The following is a 10,668-nucleotide window of genomic DNA, read 5'->3' on the forward strand; positions in this document are numbered from 1 at the left end:
ACACAACCAATATGGTGATGAAATGTTGCTCAAGATGAACCAAACTGAATATCTGAATGTCAAAATTAACTACTTACTCAACCTAGTAAGGTTTTCCCCCTCTTTTACAATAAAAATCTAATGACGATAGAATTTACTAAATGCTGTATCCTGTCACAGCAAATGATCTCTTTATGTATTCCGTTTCATTTATATTGCCAGTATATAAGACAGTAAATAACGAGTCAATGCTAAAGCCAAGAAAATTTATACACAGTGAGTTTAGACGCCATTAAACCAGCACTAAGTAACTTTCAAACCTTCATAAAATATTTTCATAACTTTTGTGATGATACATCGACTTACAACAAGTTGAATGACACCTCTGTCATGGCCTGAGGGGGTCTGTATCTCTTTCTCTGGCACTAAGCAGCTTTGAGGAGCATGGTAGGAACCCGGCTCTCACTTTACTTTCACTTTCACTTTTGCGAGTCACAACAAGGAGGGAACAGGCAAAACGGCACTTTAGCAATGGATTATCTTTGTGTTTTCACTTTGAAATGATCCACTGGAAACAGAAACTTAGTTTTGATATCTTCTGTTAATTTTAATGCAGGATATTTACAGGGCTTCACGCTAGTGTTCATGGGAAATGGAGTCTTCCTTCAGGCAAAACACTACCGCTTTGGTCCACAGGCGCCGCCAAACTCAACCAAAACTGAAAGTTCTTTAGTATTGCTTTAAAGTCCTCACACCACATGATGAAAAAAGCTTCCTCCCCTCTGAAAGGCATGAATGTCGCTGTGAAGCCAGTGTTTAAATGTGCGCATGTTTGTGTGTGTGTGTGTGTGTGTGTGTGTGTGTGTATCCCATTACTGACAGGTTTGGTTTCCACAATACACAGTGCTGTAAAAGCTGTACACAAAGCGACTCACAGCCTCAGCCAATGAAAAGACATTTATGCTCACAAAGCTGCTTTAGCCTTTATTAAAGTGCTTCCAATCACGGCTTCATTAGGGATGACTGATTGCCTCTTATCTATTGTCTCTAGGATAATAACTCGCAAATTTTTAAGGGTCCTAAATTGCACTTAAATTCAATACTTAATTTATCCGATTTCTCACTATGAACAATACAGAATCATCACTTGTATTTCTTTTCCTATCACAACTCATTTTGCATTGAAGTCATCAGTGTTTTTCCAACCTTTACTTTCATAATTTCCTTTTTGTTCAGGCACCACTTTGGATGCTACACGCTGATTATGGCCTCTCAGTTTCCATAGTGATATTGCAATGAATTATGGTCATAAATGGCACAAAAAACGAGAGAAGAAAGCAAGTGCGGCACTCCAGCCCCACTCTGCCCTCTTCTTCTAAATGCTTACTCTTCACACTGCTCTGAATCAGCTCGCTGAATCTGTCTCATATGAGGAGAGGACCCTCTGTGAAATCATGGAGAATATGGATCTGCTTATGATCTACAGCCAGTATCTCCCTTGTTTTTTTCTTTCTTTTTGAGGTATAGGTCTTAAATCAGAAATTAGAAATTATACAAGCAGCACGTCACCTAATTCAGTTTTTAGACTGAAAAAGTACATATTTTCCAGATCAATAGGACCACATCTGAACCCTCTGCCTTCTCATTGTTACTGTAACGATGATGTAATAAGATGTTAAGTCCTGTTAAAGGTTGCAGCTACTGTAATACAGTAACATTTCAAAGCAATTCTTTGTCGTATTTAGACTAAATTTCAAGATGGTTCAAAATCCTAAAACACTGCAGAATGCATATAAAGATGGTGACTGCCTGCATTTAACTGTTGCTGCATGAGTTGAAGATTTGTCATGCAGCTCAGCCCGGCTATGCTTTAAAGGGACAATGAGGAGTTTCTATTCGGTTATAAAAAAGTCTCACGTTAATGTGGATGAATCTCCGCTACCCACACTTGTTAATGGGCCCATTTTCGATAAATATATCGTTCTGTCTCTATCGTTATTTTGTTATTATTAGTGGTGGCGGAGATGCTGGTCGAGCCGACCAGCGTTTTTTACTTTCGGTTTCGCAATGAGTCATGAGAATAACGCAGCTGAATCGCCGTTTATGGTCGGAACTACGACGGTATGTGAACCTCTTTGAACCTCTGACTTTAATTCTTGATGAATGAAAACATGAGTCCGTCTTGCGCCGGTCAAAAGAATTTTACGGTGCGCGCGGAGGCTCATAAATGTAGTGTGAAAACGCTTCGCTTTTCCAAAACTCCTCGTTGTCCCTTTAATGCCTGCACATTAAAATGTTCATGATGACAGTGCTAACATGGTGATGTTCATAATTGCTTTGCAACATAAGGAACATTAAAATCCGAACCTGCTCCGAGTTTTATATGATTATTCATAGTTAATGGTCCATATGCTTAATATGAGCAAAGACAGAGGAGTCGTTTACTGTATTTCTGGTTCACTCAACACCAACAATGAGTAAAGAGCAGTTGAGTCATAGGTCGACTCCCGTTTTGGGTTTCAGTGTGGTAGACAGTGGGCCGCTCTGGTTACTTATGCACAGTGTAGTCACGCTGCAGCGCGGTGTCAGATTGCACAGAGATGATGTCACCACACCATTGTTGGAGAGTTTTTATGAAGCCAGTGTGGCGAGGGCTGGTGTTGGCGACTGAGGGGCGAGGGGTGGTTTGGTTTTTCAGGCTGTGGGGCGGGTGGGGAGAGGAACAAGGTTGGGTGACTAATGGGGACTGGGGGGACTGGGAGGGTGGGTGACATATGGTGGTGGGGTGACTTCCTCAGCTGGATGTATTTGACCACCAGGCCTCCTACTGAGAGCAAACCCAGCGTGTGTGTGTGTGTGTCTGTGCGTGTGTGTTTGGTTTGTGTGCTCATGCACCGTGAAAAATGCCCCCATCTGCAATCCACACTTCTATTGTCAGGGCAAATAAAGGTCATATTGGTTGTGTTGGCTTCATGTCTATGTGTGCATGTGTGGGTGTTTTCCTCTCCCTTTGTCCCGATTTTGACCGAGCAGGTAGCGGAGCTAAAGCACTCATTTGCTCATCATTACAACCTCTATAAAAACACTGCACACTGTGAGACCTTCAGCGGTAGCCTTCATGAGCGTAAAAGCTGAACGATGACAGCGCAGAGTGATCCTGATGTCTATTTCTTTCTATTTTTCAGCACAGTGGAGCGAAAGAGACAAGGTCTGGAAATGTCTATTTTCTCCCCTTTCAGCTCAGCCCGGGTTCCTGAGGAAAACAGAAACAAGGGAGGTCAGCAGTAAGAAAAAAAAAGAAAAAGAAATGATAGAACAAGGACGCAGGGGGAAAAAAATTGGAAAACTGAGAGTGCGTTTGTGCACCTGCTGTGTGGAATGAGCCGAGAGTTAGAATAAAACATCCCTCTGGACTGAGCGAGGAGACACAGCTCTGCTCTCTCACCTTGCTCCCAGTCAGCCTCCTCCCTTTTGTCCTCTCCTGCTCCACTGTAGTTTTGTCTGTCTGTGTCCGTGTCATCCTCCTGTGATTATCATGACACACTGTCGTCTGTGGTCCAGATGGACGAGCATCGCTCATCTCTCTTGTGTGTTTTTGTACATCTGTTACCGCATGTGTGGGTGGAGGAGCATGTGTGCTCTTCCATATCTATGTACGTATGCATGAGCAGTCCTAAGCTTTGTGTATATATATAGGCCTATTTGTTTGTGATGAGTTGAGATCAGACTTAATAACAGAGCTGCATGTGTTTCTGATAAATTAAAGAATCTGTTACTACAGTTGCCACAGTCATTTTTATTATGTGTTAATTAATGTGTTGGAAATAGAGCTGTAAAATAATAAACTGTAAATGGCAAGTATATCTGTAAGTGCTAATTTTGTCATAGGATGTATTAGTGCTGTTGAAAGTGCTCTGTAGAAAGCAGGAAGTGTGGTTGCTATAGTTTCATATCAAGCACAGGAGGAGAGTAGCACTAATGGAGTAAACAATTTGTGTTATTATTGTCATATGGCCGCAGCCGCGTCCACACCACGGCAAACACGGTATGCCTGTCGGTAACCCCTCCCCTTGCACTCACTCACGTTTTGATGCTTTAATCATTAGTATAATTTGCACACTTAGGTTTATTCCTGCATGTTATTATTATTATTAGAATCGGCATACATCATTGAACATATGTAAACAAATAAACACACAACACATAGTCTTTTGATTTCATACATCATACAGACTTTATTTACTTTAAGCACGTCATGGTCACACATTTGCAAGTGCACACATTTGTGTTGACTATGGGTTTGCTGTTATTTGTTTGTTAATTCTTTCTGTTCTGTTTTATTTACCATGCCCGCTGCGGGGGTCCTGAGTCTGGCCAACTCGGCGTCGTGGTGGGGCGTGCAAGGCAAGGCAAGGCAAGGCAAGGCAATTTTATTTGTATAGCCCGTTTTTACAAACAGTTTGTCTCAAAGGGCTTTACATGGCATCGTAACAACATCCTCTGTCCTTAGACCCTCACATCCACTGAGGAAAAACTCCATGGAAAACCCTTTTAACAGGGAAAAATCGGAGAAACCTCAGGGTGAGCAACAGAGGAGGGATCCCTCACCCAGGACGGACAGACGCACTGCTGCGTTCCAAAAGCGGGTTGAGTCGCCCTCGTTCACTTGCCCTCAGCACTTGCCCTCGGGGGAATCCCCGCCGCCATCATAAGGGCTGTTCCATTTCTCTAAACAGCTGAAGTGAACTTGGTGAGATCAACCCTTGAGGGCTGAGTGATCAAGTCAACATCGATGGTCACTCCAGAGCTGTATATCACCCACAATGCATTGCAGTGGTGCACGAAAAATACGTCCATGCGGTGGCGATAATGAACCTCAAGCACCAGTTGTGTGTTTACCACAAAAGAAGAAAATAAATGAAAGAACAAACAATTTACAAGTGGTAGGCTAGTAGAGATATATAATAGGCAAACTTATTTGTCACAAAAAAAAAGTGTCTAAATAGCCTTTTTAATCTGACGTTTCATATTCACATAGAGTGCCTGTGTTGATATGTAGTTTAATAAGGCATTTTAATCAGGATTGGTCTGATGATGAAGCAGAGCTCATCATCAGTGACAGACAAGTAGTATTGATATTATAGAGTAGCCTATTGAATTTTCACCGTATTCAATAGGCTACCGTATAAGGGGGTATCCCCCCCCCTTAAGAGGCAGTACAGCGCTACACCTACGACATGTGGTCGACCAGTGATTGTCCCAGCTGTTAGTGAACGAGGGCAGGTGCGTTCCGTTTACCTCTTCTACTCCTCCCCCGCCCACTTTCCCTCCACTCTCCAAGTGGCCTCCGTGTGATGTAATAGCAAGGGCTGAGGGCAAGTGAGCGAGGGAAACTCAACCTGTTTTTGGAACGCAGTTGTTGTTGTTGCGTGCTGCAACGATTGGGGTCCGGGCGGAAACCAGCCAAAAGACGGGCAGAAAGGTTCTGCCAGTTTAAGACCTGCTCAGCATGATCCAACTGCTGTCCAGTCGTGGGGGGGATTTAAGATTTTGTTGGGATTTTGTTATGTTTAATTTGAGTTAGATCATTTTGTGTATATATGTAAATATTAGTTTAAATAGGTTAATTTTGTAGAAATCTTTAGTTTGTCTTTTTCACAATTTTTAGTTCTTTTGTAAGCTTAATTGATTTGATGATTATCCTTGGTTTAGTCAAGTAGTATTTAAGCAGTTCCTTTGTTTCATTTGGCAGAAGATAGGTGGAGGGTGTGTTTGTGTTGTCTCTCTTTGGTTTTGTTATGTTAACCTTTAAAGGGCCCTAAATCTTTTTGTTACCTTTTTTGAGTTTGACTTATGTTTAACTAAAGAAAAATAAATTTAAACTATTTTTGCTACTTTTGAGTCTGCGTCCTGTGTCAACTGCTGGGTCCCTCACATCATATTCTGTGAAAAATGTAGAGTCTGCTTGAATTCATCCAGGGTTATTTTGAAGTTGTCCTGCTGGGAGCAGGTGGCAGTGATTGTGGCTGTAAAAGAGCTTCAGCCATCTTTGATTTGACAAAATGGGAGGTTGTAGCTAATGCTGCGTTCAAGACAACTTGGAACTCAGATTTATACATTTATACAAATACATTAAAATGTGACCCGTTCTATCAAAATGAGTTGGATCCCCGATAGCAAAAGATGTTAGATCAACGTTGAATTATGGTCAGAAAGGTTGCAGAAAGGTTGATTGACAAATCAATGGTTGATCAACGTTCTAAAAATTTAATGTTGAAAATATGTCACTGATGCTGTTCAAGGGGGCAGTTGCCGGTCTGAGAAGTGAAGTCACTTCCGCGTTCAAAAAACTGCAATCCCCTGGGCTTCCTCTGGGGGCTGGTGTCAGAAAGCAGCATTCTCCATAGACCCCCATGTTAAAATTGCCGACTTTACATCCTCAATAAACATGATCAAAGCCTGGTGCCATTAGGTTTTTTGGTCTCAACCGATAGTTTCTACCCCCACACACACTCTGAGGGGGGTGAATTTTTTTTTTAACTCTACCGTTTTACTATTAGGTTTGAAATTCTGGCCAATTAGGGCACGGAAACGTTGAGAGACCTCATAATGAGAGGAAGGGGGTGTCAAACATATTCAATTAAGCACCATATGCTGTAAACTTGATTTTTTTTACTATGTTAAAATCCTCTGAAGGCGTGTATTCATAATGACAAAAACATCTAAATGTTGTTTTCAGACAGTGAGAGCAGAGCTCAAGGAGTGGAGCAGTCCAAAGCTCCACACTTTACACCTGTGGTGGTACATCCCAACTGCCAGGCGGCATCAGTCGACATTTTTTTCCTGCTCTGTTTGACAGCGCTTGGACCCTGCTCCTGTTCAGAGGTAGCCTAGAAATCTATCTGCACCCTAGCGGCAGCAAAAATATTTGCTCCGTAGGTGGGTCTAGAAACGAGCCATAGGAACTTTTTGAGTCTCGAACACCGATTGTGTTCACCAATCACAGCGCTCTATCTGTTTAGAGAGTCGTTGGGCGGGCTTAACGCGATGGCGACATACATTTTAATTGGCTTGTCAGGCTAACGTCATCCTGCTCTTTGCTCTGATTGGTCGTAGCGCTACCCTATTGCGTGCAGAGGCAGTTTGAAAGACAGCCATCATCCCGCCCCCTGGATTGAGCCGAGGTCTACCGGTCGTTTCCAGACTATACATTTTAGTGATATAGTCTGGCCTGTCAGGCTAGTTCAGAGGTCAAAAGGCGACACTTTTCATGTAGGCCTATGCATTTTGTACACGTTCAATTTCTTGTATTAACACAATTGAAAAACTTCTGTTTTCTCCTTGGAAAATATGGGGGCACCTTATTGAGGTTATCACTTGACGTAGCCATAGGCCAGGACGGGCTACTTGTTTGATCCAAAACATAAAGTTGCAACATCCCACTTAAATATAATAGTCATAAATATTCATGCCTATAGCCTATGTGAAGAGGCTGTCACATGTTACACATGTAATGATTCCTCACAACAGCCTACTGTAACAGGCTTTATGCACAGCTCCACTACTTCCTGGACATTTGAACAAGCTGCTTTATTCCCTGTCTTACATTACTGGACAAACTGATTCATCTAGGTGTATATAGGTGAACATATACAGTAGGTGATTATATAGGTGCACATATAGATGACCATATACAGTAGGTGAACATATAGGTGATTATATAGGTGCACATATAGGTGACCATATAGTAGGTGAACATATATGTGCACATACAGTAGGTGATTAGGTGCACATGGGCACATTGGGCTGCATCAGGTAGGGCGCGCCCATTATTGGTATCTGCTTGCCACCTATAATACTAATTCATTCCCCATGACACTAATTGTTGTTGTCTGCAGTGTTAACAAATAATCATATTCACCCCTCCTTCACCCTTAATCCCCTCTGTCCTATGTTTGTGCCATATCTTGTCTATAAATAATTTGCTTGATTGTAATGCATATCTTGTTATTGCTCTTCTAGTAAAGCCTGTAAATATTCTCATTTGTATATTAGTATATTTACAGGAAAGGAAGGAAATTTAAATAAAATGCAACTTGATTTATTATCAGTAGTTATCTCAAGGAAATTTAAATCAAATGCAACTGGACTTGGTTATTTGTCTAGGAAGACGTTTCACTTTTCATCAAAGAGGCTTCATCAGTTCACGTACGCACCTGACCATGCTAGGACTGGTTATTAAGTGCTAGGTGCCATGCTAGGTCGATGATGTGATTGTTAATAAATAAATTATGTTGAGTTCTACATTTTGGGTTTTTATTTGTTTAAAATTATTAAAAATCCATAGCTACTGGACAAACATATAAAGATGTATATAGATGCACATATAGGTGAACATATAGGTGATTATATAGGTGAACATATAGGTGATTATATAGGTGATAATATAAGTGAACATATAGGTAATTATATAGGTGAACATATAGGTGATTATATAAGTGGTGCACATATAGGTGACCATATAGGTGATTATATAGGTGCACATATAGGTATACATAGGTGATTATTAGGGCTGTCAAACGATTAATTTTTTTAATCGCGATTAATCGCATTTTTTCCATAGTTAACTCGCGATTAATCTCTATTAAAAATATTATATATGGCGCTTTGGACTTTCAACCCTCCAAAGTGTTATAATCTCTAGACAAACAACTTTTAGACCAGACCTAGCAGGCCTAGTACCTAATCATAACACATGATGCATGAAACTCACACAGAATTGAAACGAATTGCATCCAGTGGAAATTGCCCTTTACTTTGCTACGTCTCTGCCTGGCCATGTGCATTTGTTGACGTGGTCAAAAAATCAATACATCGCCACGTGCATTTGTTGACAACAAAGCCGTCAAAAAATCAATGGATAGAGCTGTGGATATATGTTAGACTGTGTATATTTGTGTAGCAACCAACTTGAAGGTGCCTTACCGCCACCTACTGGACTGGAGGTCCCACACTCCAGTCCTCCAGTCCAGCAGACAGAGGACAAAATGGGCCGCGATTAACCGCGATTAAAAAATTTAATCGCGTTAATTTTTTTAATTAATCTAATCGCGATTAACGCGTTAACTCTGACAGCCCTAGTGATTATATAGGTGCACATATAGGTGACCATATAGGTGCACATATAGGTGATTATATAGGTGAACATATAGGTGATTACATAGGTGCACATATAGGTGATTATATAGGTGAACATATAGGTGATTATATAGGTGCACATATAGGTGACCATATGTGCACATTATGTATACATTGTATTCATGTTGGTTGCTCTGCTCTGTCTGGGTTTTCTTTGCTGCTGCGCTCCCTGCTTATGCCGTTCATGATGGCTCGTGAAGGGCAGGGAGGTGCTCTTCCTGCCTCAGGCTTTCCACGCAAGCACGTGGAAGAGTAGGGGGTCCCAGAACAGTACCATACCACCAAATAAAACTTGTGCAAGTAAATAAATATTATTTTGACATAGTGGTCCTGACAGAAATAGATGATTATATAGGTGAAAATATAGGTGATTATATAGGTGCACATATACAGTAGGTGACCATATAGGTGAACATATAGGTGATTATATAGGTGAACATATAGGTGATTATATAGGTGCACATAATCGTTGGTACTTCTTGAAATTTTTGGTACCTCTTGATGATACTTTCCACCGTTGACACTGGCACCTTCTTGTATCCTTTTCCTTCTTTTTTGGCATTTCCAATGAGCTCTCTGGTCTTTGCCATAGCAAGTCTTGCATTGACATGAAAATGACTGAAATATCCCAAGCAAGTCAACTTTTACAGTTTTACACTTTTACAACACTTTAGACCCTTAAAGAGAACGGTTTGTTCGAACATCCTGGAGCAGGCTACCGTTAGCGCAGGCTCCACCTGAGCTAACGGCGGTTTGAATTAACAGCGGGCCGGAGCGTCTCAGCAGAAGTCTCTCACTCAGATTCACCGTCAATCAGCTCGTGGTTTGTTCTTTTTACCATCAAGCCTATTGTTATGTTTTCTGAGCTAGCAGTTTGGACGCCCTGTGTCGGAGAAATGCTTATTTACGTGACAAAAATAATCAATGACAATCGCCTGACATTTTGTTTGTTTTACATGTAGGTTAAAAGACCCTCCGACAGTCCCATTGCTGTGTGTCAATCCCCCCTCTCACTTTCTCTCCGCGTCCCCGTCTCTCTCCAGCTGCCCTTTCAGAATAAATGCATAAAAAGCCTGAGAAAAAAAAACACAGTGGGGGAAACACTGCTTTGTGTTATCTGTCTTTTTATGGTTTAGTCGTGTAATTCTTTTGTTGGTGCAGTAGCAGTGTTCAGTTACCACAAGTGTAGTTGTGACCTGTTGTGATCATAGATGGCATGCATATTGTAAGTTGCTTCAAAATATAGTAGGAGTCCCATGACCAGCCAAACTACTAAAAAAAAGCGTGACTTATAGTCCGGAAAATGGCACTTTTGGCACATGGCAGTGACACTATGAGACCAGTTAAATATAAAACACAATTTTACACAATATATGTAAGTAGGGGGTCCCCTCTCCATCTCTCCATCAGTTTGGGGGTCCTTGGAAAACGTAGGAAAACGTTGAAGACCCCTATAGTTTAGCTAATGGATGGGCGTCTTTCACCATGATG

The sequence above is a fragment of the Trachurus japonicus genome, chromosome 11 (assembly GCF_045865225.1).
Source record: "Trachurus japonicus isolate A0001 chromosome 11, Traja_1.0".
Lineage (NCBI taxonomy): Eukaryota > Metazoa > Chordata > Actinopteri > Carangiformes > Carangidae > Trachurus > Trachurus japonicus.